The 15,874-nt window shown below is 38.3% G+C and overlaps 1 long non-coding RNA gene across 1 annotated transcript; it reads right to left on the bottom strand.

Annotated features, from left to right (window-relative positions):
• Positions 1-1,815: 1,815 nt before the first annotated feature.
• Positions 1,816-12,081, bottom strand: LOC137641593 (uncharacterized). The gene is made up of 3 exons (XR_011044554.1): positions 12,025-12,081; positions 11,360-11,480; positions 1,816-1,968 (listed from the first exon to the last, which is right to left on the bottom strand). It is a non-coding gene; the product is annotated as an uncharacterized lncRNA (long non-coding RNA).
• Positions 12,082-15,874: the final 3,793 nt, after the last annotated feature.

The raw sequence follows: 15,874 nt of genomic DNA, 5'->3' as shown, positions 1-15,874 counted from the left end.
CAAACTAGCAAAACCTGTACCAAATATAGAATATTTATAGAAAAGCACTCATGCTCAGCATCAGGGCAGTCAGACCAAATTAATAAAGGATTACAGTAATACAAATAAATAAAAATCTTAATAAAACTCAATACAGTAAAGAACAATCTGGTGCATCACACCAAATGTATATATATTTATCTAACATAAGAACACCACATCACAAAAATTCCAAGATATGCCATTCAGTTACATCTAGATAAAAATTGGGAAATATTTTCTTTAATTCATCTATAACTGCCACAATATAATGAGTTGGTACGGGACTTTCATTCTATTTGATTTGGTCCTGACCCTTTGGCATAGTAAAAAAAAAAAAAAATTCCACTGTACTCTTTTATCTCATCTTCAACCCTTCGAAGAGCAAAATTGAGTCTTTTAAACATCTTTTCTACCCTGCGTTAGAGTAAACAATATCAAATGACCAACAAAACCATCATGAGCTTTGGCTGGACTGCATTTCCTGTATTTGTGGCAAATGTTAATAATACAAAAATAAACCATCTGGACACTATGTTAATTTTTGGGGGGGCTCAAGTCATGTCGCCCTGATGGGAGTTCCCTCCAGCAGCTTCCTACTGTATAATATTTCTGCGATTGATATTATAAGAGAATTACCGTCAGGTATCACGGGGTTTTAACCCCCGGAACGACTATCCGAAGATATTGTGTATAATCAGGGACATATCCTAAGATAACCATAGATATCTGCACCCTGAATTGGAGACTACGTTAATTTTCTTTTAGCTCGACATAGTTAGAGATGACTGTGCCAACCCACACTGCAGTTATTGCCCTAAGCTGCCTATTTGTCTCTATACCATATCAGAGATATAAGCCCATTCAACGTTAAGAAAACTAGAAATTTTTCAGCTTTTGGGTTAATATCTATAAAAGCAAGCATGCATTAAGAAAAACAAATATGAACATCAGGGGAAGTTAATAGAAATGAGAGAAGCAAATATGAACATCTGGGGAAGTTCATAGAAATGAGAGAAGCAAATATGAACATCAGGGGAACTTCATAGAAATGAGAGAAGCAAATATGAACATCAGGGGAACTTCATAGAAATGAGAGAAGCAAATATGAACATCAGGGGAACTTCATAGAAATGAGAGAAGCAAATATGAACATCAGGGAAACTTCATAGAAATGAGAGAAGCAAATATGAACATCAGGGAAACTGCATAGAAATGAGAGAAGCAAATATGAACATCAGGGAAACTTCATAGAAATGAGAGAAGCAAATATGAACATCAGGGGAAGTTCATAGAAATGAGAGAAGCAAATATGAACATCAGGGAAACTTCATAGAAATGAGAGAAGCAAATATGAACATCAGGGGAAGTTCATAGAAATGAGAGAAGCAAATATGAACATCAGGGAAACTTCATAGAAATGAGAGAAGCAAATATGAACATCAGGGGAAGTTCATAGAAATGAAAGAAGCAAATATGAACATCAGGGGAAGTTCATACAAATAATACAAAATTGATATGAAATTGGCAAGTAGGTGCAGTGCACAATGAGTAAAATTTCTATTCACTTAAAACAAAATTTATAGATATAAGCCATCACATTGAATTAAATGCAGGATATCATTTAAATTAAATTTTTATTAAGTTTATTGAATACCTTTTGAGGAACAATTTTTCTTACAAAACACTTTGGTAGGTCTACCTCTAAAACATATTTGACAATAGTTTAAAAAAAAAATTCTACTTCATTGATTTGAATGTAAAATATATTCACATTTCCCAATACTCCGCTCTTCGATTTTGGCAAATGTACGTTTACAAGCTGCCAAATGTATAAATCTTGCTAGCACTGAGGATCTTGTCAACTTGATGAATACTGTTCTTGGTTATTTCAGAAGGGAAATAAAATCAGGAATGCAGTAATAGTTTCTTTAACCAGACTACTTCTACCTGAAATAGAAATTTCAACATTAGTCCTGTAGTAAAAATAATCAATGAAATCTTTCATTGTAGAAATGACTGAAGATTAATCTCACTTAGTAATTTGAAGGTTTAACTTTTTCATGTAAAATTAGTTTATAATTCAAATATTTGAATTTCTTTAATTATTAATAACTGATATCAGGTAAATCCCAAATCATTCATTAAAATCAAATCACAAACTTGCCTTGCAATCTAACCATATTCCCAAATATTTTCTTATGGTTTCATGCCAAGTTCTTAAAATATGCTATCACTTTGACAATACCATCTGTTCCTATACCTGTACTACAAAATCAAAATTCTCTATAAACAAGAGCACTCAAAATTGATTGATTGAAACCTAGTAAACAAATCTATAAAAAGTTCTGGATTGTACTATAATGGCAGCTACAATCCTAATAAGATAAGCAGGATGCGATAAGCCCCATAAGGGCTCCAACAGGAAAAAATAGCCCTGTGAGGAAAGGAAACAATGAAATTAATAAACTACGAGAAGTAATGAACAATTAAATAATATATCTTATGAACATTAACAACATTAAAATAGATCTTTCATATATAAACTATAAAAACTTAAAAAAATCAATAGGAAGAGAAATAAGATAGAATAGTGTGCCCGAGTGTACCCTCAAGCAATAGATAATTCATTTCAAAGACAGCAATAGATTATCTTCAAATGAAAGGGTAACTAGCAAAGAGGCAAAGGGAAAAAAAGCTTTAATCGCAATCATCAGTACAGAATTAATTGATATGGTAAAAATGATGATGATAGCTGACAGAAATAAAATCGTGGTAGTTATAAGAAAATTAATACTGTACTCTCAATTTCAGACTACTATCCAAATAAAATCATACCCAATTAACCTACAAGTGATAAGCACACTGACTGCTTACAAGAGCCAGAGGCATTTGAAACTTCAAATACCAATAGCAATACTGTACATCATACACTGTAAGATTCCCTTTCATGTCTCCTCTGTTGAACTTAGAGGTGATATTGTAACAGAGATGACTAACATCAAGACGTTTGTCCACCACTGGCATATTATGCATTACAGTAGAGGCAAAGTTTGAACTCAGATTGATCAAGTTTCCTCAGATATCATGCAAAACAAAGTAACTTATTATTATTATTATTATTATTATTATTATTATTATTATTATTATTATTATTATTATTATTATTAGCTAAGCTACAGCCCTAGTTGGAAAAGCAAAATGCTATAAGCCCAAGAGCTCCATCAGGGAAAAACAGCCCAGTAAGGACAGGAAATAACGAAATAAATAAACGATATAAGAAGTAATGCTCAATTAAAATAAAATATTTCAAGAATATTAATACTAAAACATATTTCATACATTTTCTATAAAAAAGACTTATGTCAGCCTGTTCAACATAAAAACATTTGTTGCACGTTTTTGCTTTTGAAGTTCTACCAATTCAACTATCCAATTAGGAAGATCATTCCACAACTTGGTCATAGCTAGAATAAAACTTCTAGAGTACTGTGTAGTATTGAACCTCATTATAAAGAAGGCCTGACTATTAGAATTAACTGCATGCCTAGTATTACGAACAGGATAGAACTGTCCATGAAGATCAAAATGTAGAGGATGGTCAGAATTATGAAAAATCTTATGCAACATGCATAAAGGACTACCTGAACGACAGTGACAGAGATTGTCTAGATCAAGAATAAGAAATTTAATATATAAACAATGACGAGAATATCACCCCAATTGTCAATTCAGAAAGCCTATTTTACCTTAGTTAAAACTGCTTGATGTTCCACTCCAGAATAATAATATCATTATCAACAATACTATCATTATTATTATTATTATTATTATTATTATTATTATTATTATTATTATTATTACTTGCTAGACTACAACCATGGTTGGATATGCAAGATGCTATAAGCCCAAGCATTTCATTAGGGAAAATAGCCCAGTGCAGAAAGGAAATAATGAAATGAATAAACTACAAGATAAGTAATTAACAATTAAATGAAATATTTCAAGTACAGTAACATTAAAATAAATCTTTCATATAAAAACTATAAAAACTTAAAAAGAGGAAGAGAAAGGAGATAGAAGTGCGCTCTCATGCAAGACAACTCTAATCCAAGACAGTTGAAGACCATGGGACAGAGGCTATAGCACTACTCAAGACTAGAGAACAATAGTTTGATTTTGGGGTGTCCTCTTCCTAGAAGAGCTGCTTACCATAGTTAAAGAGTCTCTTATACCCTTACCAAGAGGAAAGTAGCCACTGAACAATTGCAGTGCTGTAGTTAACGACTTGAGCAAAGAAGAATTGTTTAAACAATTTCTAGAAAGCACAAAGGCTTAATTACTAGCGCTTCTAATTATTACCAAGCTTTAGTTTAAAAAAAAAAATATTCCAGATAAGAAAACATTATAAAAAAATTGCTACTCAAAAAACCTAACTTACAGGAGGTTCTCAACTTAAAAAAATTCAGTGATACAAACACAAATCCAACTGAAATCATAAATTTCAGTTATTGTATCAAAAACTCATAAAGAAATACTGTAATAAAACAATATGTTATTTTTATTAATAAAATAAATTTTTGAATATACTTACCCGGTGATCATATAAGCTGCAACTCTGTTGCTCGACAGAAAAAACCTACGGTCAAAATACGCCAGCGATCGCTATGCAGGTGGGGGTGTACATCAACAGCGCCATCTGTCGAGCAGGTACTTAGTACTCCAAGCAAACAAAGAACCAATTTTCTCCTCGGTCCACTGGGTCTCTATTGGGGAGGAAGGGAGGGTCCTTTAATATATGATCACCGGGTAAGTATATTCAAAAATTTATTTTATTAATAAAAATAAAATTTTTCAATATTAAACTTAGCCGGTGATCATATAAGCTGATTCACACCCAGGGGGGTGGGTAGAGACCAGCATTACATGTTTACATTATTATGAGCTAAGTATTTTGTATTTCATTTTAGCAGTTATTCAAAATAACAAACATAAAATAAATAAGTACCTGGTAAGGAAGTCGACTTGAACAATTACTCTGCCTTTTTAAGTACGTCTTCCTTACGGAGCCTCGCGATCCTCTTAGGATGCTGAGCGACCCCTAGGATCTGAAGTATCAAGGGTTGCAACCCATACAACAGGACCTCATCAAAACCTCTAATCTAGGCGCTTCTCAAGAAATGACTTTAACCACCCGCCAAATCAAGTAGGATGCGAAAGGCTTCTTAGCCTTCCGGACAACCCAAAAACAATAATAAAACATTTCAAGAGAAAGATTAAAAAGGTTATGGAATTAGGGAATTGTAGTGGTTGAGCCCTCACCCACTACTGCACTCGTTGCTACGAATGGTCCCAGAGTGTAGCAGTTCTCGTAAAGAGACTGGACATTCTTAAGATAAAAAGACGCGAACACTGATTTGCTTTTCCAATAGGTTGCGTCGATTATACTTTGCAGAGATCTATTTTGTTTAAAGGCCACGGAAGTTGCGACAGCTCTAACTTCGTGTGTCCTTACCTTCAGCAAAGCTTGGTCTTCCTCATTCAGATGGGAATGAGCTTCTCGTATTAACAGTCTGATAAAATAGGATAAAGCATTCTTTGACATAGGCAAAGATGGATTCTTAACTGAACACCATAAAGCTTCAGACGGGCCTCGTAAAGGTTTTTAAAATAGAACTTAAGAGCTCTTACAGGACATAAGACTCTTTCTAGTTCATTTCCAACCATACGATAAGTTTGGAATATCGAACGATATTGGTCAAGGCCGAGAAGGCAGCTCGTGTTTCGCTAGAAAACCAAGTTGTAGAACATGTAGCCGTTTCGGATGAGAATCCGATGTTCTTGCTGAAGGCATGAATCTCACTGACTCTTTTAGCTGTGGCTAAGCATATCAGGAAAAGAGTCTTTAAGGTGAGATCTTTCAGGGAGGCTGATTGTAGCGGTTCGAACCTGTCTGACATAAGGAATCTTAGTACCACGTCTAAATTCCAACCAGGTGTAACCAAACGACGCTCCTTCGTGGTCTCAAAAGACTTAAGGAGGTCCTGTAGATCTTTATTGTTGGAAAGATCTAAGCCTCTGTGACGGAAGACTGATGCCAACATGCTTCTGTAACCCTTGATAGTGGGAGCTGAAAGAGATCGTTCTTTCCTCAGATATAAGAGAAAGTCAGCTATTTGAGTTACAGAGGTACTGGTCGAGGATACGGATACTGACTTGCACCAGTTTCGGAAGATTTCCCACTTCGATTGGTAGACTCTAAGGGTGGATGTTCTCCTTGCTCTAGCAAACGCTCTGGCTGCCTCCTTCGAAAAGCCTCTAGCTCTCGAGAGTCTTCCGATAGTCTGAAGGCAGTCAGACGAAGAGCGTGGAGGCCTTGGTGTACCTTCTTTACGCGTGGCTGACGTAGAAGGTCCACCCTTAGGGGAAGTGTTCTGGGAACGTCTACTAGCCATCGAAGTACCTCGGTGAGCCATTCTCTCACGGGCCAGAGGGAAGCAACTAGCGTCAACCTTGTCCCTTCGTGAGAGGCGAACTTCTGCAGTACCTTGTTGACAATCTTGAACGGAGGGAATGCATATAGATCTAGATGTGACCAATCTAGTAGAAAGGCATCTATATGAACTGCTGCTGGGTCCGGGATTGGTGAGCAAAATATTGGGAGCCTCTTGGTCATCGAGGTTGCGAAGAGATCTATGGTTGGCTGGCCCCAGGTGGCCCAAAGTCTCTTGCATACATCCTTGTGGAGGGTCCATTCTGTTGGAATTATTTGTCCCTTCCGAATGAGACAATCTGCCATGACATTCAAGTTGCCTTGGATGAACCTCGTTACTAGTGATATGTCTAGACCTTTTGACCAGGTGAGGAGGTCCCTTGCGATCTCGTACAATGTCAGAGAGTAGGTCCCTCCTTGCTTGGAGATGTACGCCAAAGCCGTGGTGTTGTCCGAGTTCACCTCCACCACTTTGCCTTGAAGGAGAGACCTGAAGCTTTTCCAGGTCAGACGTACTGCCAGTAGCTCCTTGCAGTTGAAATGCATTGTCCTTTGACTCGAGTTCCATAATCCCGAGCATTCCCTACCGTCTAATGTCGCACCCCAGCCTACGTCCGATGCGTCCGAGAAGAGAACATGGTTGGGAGTCTGAACAGTCAGGGGAAGACCCTCTCTAAGGTTGATATAGTCCTTTCACCAAGTCAGACAAGACTTTATCTTTCCGGAAACCGGGATCGAGACCGCTTCTAGCGTCTTGTCCTTTTTCCAGTGAAAAGCTAGATGGTATAGAAGAGGACGGAGGAGTAGTCTTCCTAGTGACACAAATTGATCCACGGATGACAGTGTCCCTACCAGACTCATCCACAGCCTGACTGGGCAGCGTTCCTTCTTCAGCATCTTCTGGATGGATAGCAGGGCTGGGGGCTGATCGTCTTGTTCAGCAACGTCCTCATCAGAGGGTTCCTCATCCGAAACTGATGAGGAAACGGCAACGGAGTGGGCAACGTCTGACTCGCTGAATCCGGTCGCACTGGTGGATGCGTGACGGAGCCGGACGCAATATCATGGCACTGCTGCACAGTCTGTGAACTGTCAACAACCATGGGTGCGCGAGGAAGTACAGCGTCAACCCGAAACTGTCTAGACTGTCTGGGTTGTGCAGTCAACACCCTACCGAGTTGCTGAGGTTGACGCACTGCGTCACAACAAGTCACCTCTGCTGGTTGTTGAATGTCCTGAACGTCAACAACCACCTCCGAGCGTCGCTTAACGTCAACGTGCGACTGGCAACCCACACTGGGTCGCATCGGTGGAGGAACCACCTCAACTGGCAGACGCGAGTAGGTTACCTCAGCGTCAACAGGGCGCACAACCGACCGGTTGGAAGGTTGTTGGCCAGAAGGAGGAACCACCTCAACTGGCAGACGCGAGTAGGTTACCTCAGCGTCAACAGGGCGCACAACCAACCGGTTGGAAGGTTGTTGGCCAGAAGGTTCTTCTCCGCATTTAAGTCCTCTATCAAGGACGCAAGCTTGGACTGCATGTCTTGCAGCAAAGCCCATTAGGGTCTACGGGAGCAGGTGTGGCAACAGACGGGGTTAGCGACTGAGGCGGAACCATTTACCATCCCTGAAAGCCTTGTTATGTGTGACATAATAGTACAGCAAAACTTCAAAGGCTCGACAAAAGTTGAGAAGTTGACCCGTAAACAACTTGGAGCGTCTCCTGGCTAGGCGCCAGGGCGAGTCTACCAGAATTGAGAAGTCTATCTGGGCAGAGGCATGAACTCCCAAGCCGAGAACTTCTCTCGTGTCCTATCAGACTCTCGCTCTATAAGCCAGTTTAAAAGAAGGGAAATCAAAGGCTGTATCCCTAAAACTCCTCCTGGTGCAAAAACCAGTCGCCTAGCCAACGTAACGCTCTCTAGGAGAGCGAGAGAGCACTAGCTTAAAAACAACGGCTTCGAAGTAGCTAGGCCTAGTGTAAGTTCTGACGTTTAGGCGAACGAGGAGCAGCAGTTACAAGATCCGGACGAAGATCCTTAAAATATCATCATGATTTAATTAAAGTCCATAGGAGGCTAAGCAGCTTAAGGCTCCTCTCCAAATGACAGAGTCCTCAAGGGAATATCAGTAGGAGGGAGAACAGCACTTTCTCATCTACAGGAACCTTGTCCGATAAAAGCTAGGTTAGCTCAGTGAGTCTCTCACTGGTGCATTAGTAGCAGACCAGAAGGCAACGTCATGTAACTGCTTGACAGTCTGTGAACTGTCAACAACTGAACTGTCAACCACAACAAGTGTGTGAGGACATACAGCACTGGTGCATTAGTAGCAGACCAGAAGGCAACGTCATGTAACTGCTTGACAGTCTGTGAACTGTCAACAACTGAACTGTCAACCACAACAGGTGCGTGAGGACATACAGTGTTCACTCGAGACTGCTTTGACTGTCTATACTGAGCAGTCAAAACAACTCTAGAATGCGGAGGTTGACGCACCGCGTCAAAACAAAACAACTTAGACTGTTGTTGTACCTCGCGAACGTCAACGGAAGGTTCCGTGCGTTACTGAACGTCAACATGCGGCTGGCAGGGTACACTGGAACGCATGGGTGGCGGGACTCTCTCAGCTGGAGTGCGGCAGAAGGTCGCCTCAGCGTCCACAGGACGCACAACCGTGTTGGTTGTAGGCTAGAGGTTGGTGCAGTGTCAACCTTCTCCGCACGAAAGTCCCGCATCAATGACGTTAACTGAGACTGCATGGTCTGCAGCAAAGACCACTTAGGGTCTACAGGAGCAGGTGCGGCAACAGACGGTGTGACTGCCTGATGCGGTACCGCTTTGCCTCTCTTAGGAGGTGAGCAGTCGTCGGAAGACTGCAGCGAGTCCGAACTGACCCAGTGGCTACAACTGGGCCGTTGGACTTGCGCGGAAGGGACCGACTTGCGCTTAATAAGCTGCGAGACCTTGGTCCATGGTTTCTTACGAGAAACCTCTTCCGCAGACGAGAAATAAATGGGCTCTCTCGTCTTTGTGTGGGTGGGGCGATCTTGGGTAGATACGCCCGAAACCACGGAGGGAAACGTCTGTTCGTTGATCAAGGCCTGACGAACCCATAAGTCGTTCGACATTACTTCTCCCCTGGGCTTGGGAGCTTGCAAGAGGTCCCAGACTAGGTGAACGACAGGCACGAACAGACGAACCCTCGGACGCAACACTGTAACACTTTGCGCATATCACTTTATCACTTCGATTTTCTGTTTTGCACTTATTTCACTGAAATCGAAACTTTTACTGATTTCTACCTGAAACACGCAATTCTACCCTTCATTAAAAGGTAGTAATTGCGAAAACAGTCGTATAATGCAGCTCATTAATACTAGCAAAAAACAGAAAACATATATAAAGATAAAGAATTCAGTGGCTGGGAAAGAGACTAAACACTAGTTCAAATAAACTACGTTTACAATCTCTCACCGCACATAGCCTGGGGACAAGAATAAAACCCTAGAAACGTTTTACCTTCTTCCCCGTACAGCGACTAGGGAAGAGAGTAGGCCTAACACGAGAAAAACGTTACCCGCTTGAACGGAACGTTTTTTCTCCTCTCTCTCCCTCCGTCTCTATCTCTCTCTCTCTTTCTCTCTTGATTTCGCACCTAAGAGAAGAGCCCAATTATATATCGTCAAAAAAACATGTTATTTGACTAAAGGAAAAAACTGAAAGGTTTTCCAAATAAAAAGTTCCTTTAATTTAGAATTTAAAACATTTAAGCTAAGAAAGAATGAACAAAACGTCAAAATCGATTTACTCTTACTGCAAAGTGAAACTGTGATATACTCTCTCTCTATCGTAACGATAGAGCGCATGTTGAACGTCCTGAACGTCAACAACTGCGTAGTCTAAAAAACTAAACGTTAGTTCATCTTTGAAAACAGTACGAAGACTATCAAAGAAATTCTTTCATAAAACATTAAATTTAAAAAGTTTTAAATTCTTTAAAGGCTAAATACGATATAACGGGCTCAACGTTGATTAACTTCGGTTCCAAGTTAGGACCGCCTACTATCAGGAAAGGTCGCATATAAACAAAACATAAAAATTTATTTATATGTTTATAATAAATGGAAAGTTAATCGAAGAGGCCTAATAAAGGCGGAGAGATATAAAATATATAGATCTATAACGTGTTAAGCAAAATTACTAAAAGCCTAAACACACTTCCGTCTAAGGGAAGGATCGGCCATTTAAAAGTGAAAGAGAGTCCATACTCTCTTTGTCACCATAATTAAATCTATCCAAAACGAGTTCAAGTTTTGAGATGAAGATAAAACCCCTGCATAGCGAAAGCTCAAAACTAGAATACTGTAGTGTACTTCACCAAATAGTTGTGAAAACAAATCCAGTTAGTAACAGCGTATTAGTAGGTCTTGCCGGTAGCCTGACAGAGAGAAAATTGGTTCTTTGTTTGCTTGGAGTACTAAGTACCTGCTCGACAGATGGCGCTGTTGATGTACACCCCCACCTGCATAGCGATCGCTGGCGTATTTTGACCGTAGGTTTTTTCTGTCGAGCAACAGAGTTGCAGCTTATATGATCACCGGCTAAGTTTAATATTGAAAAATATAATTTAATAAATTATGCAAGTCGACATTTGCAATATAAAACAGGACTATTTGTTGACCTATTCAGCTGAAAATTGTAGGCTTGCGAGTTAGATGATGCTTACCCTAGGCACAAATCTAACAAAATATGACTCAAAGTTTCTTGGAACCTATTAAGTTTGTAGGTTGAGGACTTTGTGCAAAAACAGCTGTGTTATTACGCAAACATTAATGAGAACTCACCAATACAGGGTCAGTGGCAGTAATGAGAAATAGGACTTCTTGAGCTCTGTCCTTATTGTTAGCTGCGACAGCAGAGACCTCTAACTTACGCTGTACTATTGTTCCTCCCTTACCCACCATTCTGTAATAGAATAGAAAAGGAAAATGTTAAACTATCAGAGCATTATCACTTTTATCTGGTTGTTGTTATTATTATTATTATTATTATCTTTATTACTAGCTAAGCTACAACCCAAGTTGGAAAAACAAGATGCTACAAGCCCAAGGGCTCCAACAGGGAAGAATAGCCCAGTGAGGAAAGGAAATAAGGACTTTAATAAACAATATGAGAAGTAATGAACAATTAAAATAAAATATTTTAAAAACAATAACAACATTAAAACAAATTTCATATATAAACTATAAAGAGACATATCAGCCTGTTCAACATAAAAACATTTGCTGCAAGTTTGAACTTTTACCGATTCAACAACATGATTAGGAATAATATTACCCAATTTGGTTAAATTACTTTAACCAAAGGCAAACACTTCTGAAATACCTATAACACCTGTACTGTTGTTTGTCCCCTATTGCCCCTCATCAAACGACAATGAAATAAGAACTTGGGATTTGCCTCCTGTAAATAAGGCTTTGTTATAACATGAGTGATTAAGGATACTCACCAAGGAGAAGGGGACAGTGAGAGTAATGACTAATCAGATTGACTAATCAGATTTCTTGAGGTCCATCCTTCTAGCTGTTTGTTGATGATGCCGGAAAACATCAGCCCTTGCGTCAGATGTATGCTGAATTCTTTTCCTGAGACCGCTGCCAGTTTAACTCCTGCTGCTCAGCTTGCTCCAGAGCCACGTCCCACGGGATGATGAGAATGGAGTATGCAAAGGAAGATGAAATATCGCTGGAAGGAGAAAGGATTAATAGGGTAGAATCATTTAAGTATTTAGAAACTATGATCTCCAATACAGGGTCTTTAGAATTATAGAGTTCTTCTGTCTAGTCTTCATTTTGGGTTGATGGCAAACTCCTGTCAAAGATTTATAACAACTGTACTTTCCTTTCTCTTCTTTAATCACAATAAAAAAAAAAAAGAAGAACTTAACCTAGTCAAAATACTATATACAGAAAGAGCCCTAGAATGTTCAGAAACTTCTACGAAGCGAAATGATTGAAAACCAGTTTATCATACAAATACCAAGTTTGGAGTTAAAAGAAAACTCGATTCTGTTGTATATAATAATGATGTCATTAAAATGGCCACTTAGCAAAAATAATTCAATTGAAGTTTCTTATTTTTGGTCCAATTTCAATTATCTAAATCATTTTTTTAAAAATTTCATATACAGTACATAGAAAATGGTTTAAAAATTTTTTTTGTATAGTGAAGTGTTTTTCAATTGAAAAACTTTAAAAATATTTACACATGATTTTTTTAAATTCAAACAATATACATCATGATATCACTTTTAAATAACAAACAACATAATTACTCCTCTTCTAATGAAGCTTCAATTTTGTTTTGTGCTAGAAATGAATTGTGAATGAAGGAAATTCTGATAGAAGGGAAATGGAACATTTGGATGATGCAAGTGTACCCTCATCAGAAAAGAAAACAATCAGTCTTAATGTTAATTCATGTTTACTATGTCAGTCTCAAACAAAAGAAACCTTGGTTGAGAATTCAAAATGTGCAGCAAAACTTGTTGGCAGTATAAAGATTCGAAGTGACTGTGGTGGTGAAAATTAAATGCATGTTTCTCAATATCTGAAGGACGAATCCAATGAAGACTTACCGAAGAGCAATGTAAAAGGGCAACTTTCTTGCAATAAAAAATGTACCTACAAAGGAATGCTAGAAAAACTCCAATACAGTAAAAAGGAAAATAAATTAAATGAAGAGAATGACAGCAGTATTGCCTCAGAGTTTGAACAAAAGACCCACAACTTGATCCATATTTCACTCACAATTTCAGAGTATGACTTGTTTCTTTTTTAACCTAAAACTAGAAACCATCCATTACATAGTTTCTACATCATCAGTAGGAAAAAGGTGGATGATGCTGTGAACCAGGGGACTAATACAGAAAAGAAACTTAAATCAAATGGATGTATTGACCCAAGAGACTGTCATGCCTGATTTTGCACACCACAAGGAGTGCTTAAGCAGAAATGTCGGCAATGTAATTAGAAAAACAAAAAATAGCTGAGGATTTGCCAAGAATGGCAGGTAGAATTTATTGATTCTTTTTTGGAAGCTTTACAGTCAGGGAAAGTTGTCACAATGAAGAACGAAGAAAAATGTTACCAGGAAATTTGTCATTCCAAATGTGCGAGAGACCGATACGATTTCCAGAAAGTCTTTAATAGTTGTGTGGAAAATCCACAAACAGCATTGAACAAGAAAAGAGACTTCATGGTATTGCACCAGTGCAACTAAAAATTATGAACACCATTGTCATCACAAATGTGACTATGAAAAAAGTTACTATCTCACTCTCATCATCATCACCTCCAACGCCTATTGACGCAAAGGGCCTCAGTTAGATTTCGCCAGTTGTGTCTATCTTGAGCTTTTAATTCAATACTTCTACATTCCCCCAACCTCCTATTTCCCTTTTCATTGTCCTCAGCCATGTAGGCTTTGGTCTTCCAACTCCTCTAGTGCCTTGTGGAGCCCACATAAATGTTTGGTGAACTAATCTCTCATACTAAAGATGAATTATTAGCCTATATTTCTCAAAAAGTCATCCACCATGCAGAAGAGAAACATGTAAACCTTGTGGTAGCATGGCGTAAAGAAGTAACTTCTGTCCATTGTGACCTAGTTCTTAAAAGTACACAAAAAGCTGATACAAAAATTATTCTTCATGAAGTTAATGCTACAGAAAGAGGTGCTAACAAGCTATCTTCACTCCAGACACTGGTGTTCTGGTACTTGCAGTAAGACGATGACCAAAACTAACATCTGTCATTCTTTAAGCCAAATTTTGGGCTGAAATTTCCATTGCTGATATTTTAATCATTGAGCCCTTTGAAAGCATCTACATTACCTGCAATTCACGGTCTTTCAGGCTGTGACACACCTGGTGCCTTGGTCAGTAGGGCCACACTCTTACGGGAAGGCATTTAATATGGCAGGTAAATAACCCTTGGAAGAATTGGTGATACTTGGAACAAGTGAAGAAATCTCTGATGGAGTTCAAAAGGAACTTGAAATTTTTTTTGTCAAATCTACAAACAACGGTCAAGTATAGATAAACTAGCAGAACTTCAATGATGTATGTTTTCAAAGAAACAAATACCAAGGGAGAGGCTACTGCACACAAAGTGCTGTAGAACCTTTACTTTAGTAAATTATCAGGTCATGATGTGGATTAAGGTTATTGAGGCAAAACAAACACTACCTTCCCCCATTGGTCATGAATGGGACATAATTAATGGACACACACTGCCAAGTGTCTGTTTTGTGCTCCTAATATCCTTAGTCAGTAATCCCCCATGCAAATGCTTAGCACATGATTTACCACATGCAGATCTGTGAGTATAGGAAGGGAATGAGGAGCTATGTAACAATATAATTTTTACACCAGAAACGATACAATGAAGATGATTTTATAGATACTGCATACCAAATATTTCTTCATATTTTCATTTACTTTATTGCTTAGTAACAAATTGGTGAATTACATTTTAATATTTTAATTTGTATAAAAATTTTTGATTTCCCACTGATATCATTGTTAATTTTTCAATATTCATTATGTAATAAGTTACAAAGAATCATAAGAATTAATATTAACACATTACTTAGATTGTACAACAATCTATGTTGTTTATCCCCCTCATGGATTTTATAATGCATAGAACAGTCTGAGATGGTGGAGAAGGATTGGACTGGATTGGAGATAGGAATTGAACAGACCTAGAGTATGCAGATGATGCTGTCCTTGTTAGCAGAACACCACAAGATTTGCAATGCTTGCTTACCAGAATGCATGAAATATCAAATGTGGTAGGGCTGAAGATGAATAGAAGAAAGACATAGATGATGAGAATTGAGAATGCAATAGAAGATGGAATATCATTGGAAGGAGAAAGGATTGATGAGGTAGAATCATTTAAGTATTTAGGAACTATGATCTGCAATACAGGGTCTTTAGAATTAGTTTAGTGAAATTAAAAAAAAAAAAAGAGCAAATTGGACAATGGCTACGTTAGGTAAAATTTGGAAATCAAATCGCCTGAAATTACATATAAAAACCAGACTATATATCAGTTTAGTGAGATTGGAGTTACTATATTGACATGAGTCACGGTATGACAATGATACAATCTCCAATAGATTTAGTAGATTTGTGAACAAAGCCCTCAGAAGGATATTGGGAGTTGAATGGCAGGACTTGATTAGAAACAAAACGATAAGAGATTATTCAAGTTCCATATGTGGATGAGATAATGATGAGGGGTAGATGGAGATGGTTTGGGCATGCTCTTTGCACTCCAAGAGAGATTAGT

This window comes from Palaemon carinicauda, chromosome 1, assembly GCF_036898095.1.
Source record: "Palaemon carinicauda isolate YSFRI2023 chromosome 1, ASM3689809v2, whole genome shotgun sequence".
Classification (NCBI taxonomy): domain Eukaryota; kingdom Metazoa; phylum Arthropoda; class Malacostraca; order Decapoda; family Palaemonidae; genus Palaemon; species Palaemon carinicauda.
Note: the sequence above shows the minus strand (reverse complement) of the source record. Positions and strands in the feature narration are given on the sequence as shown.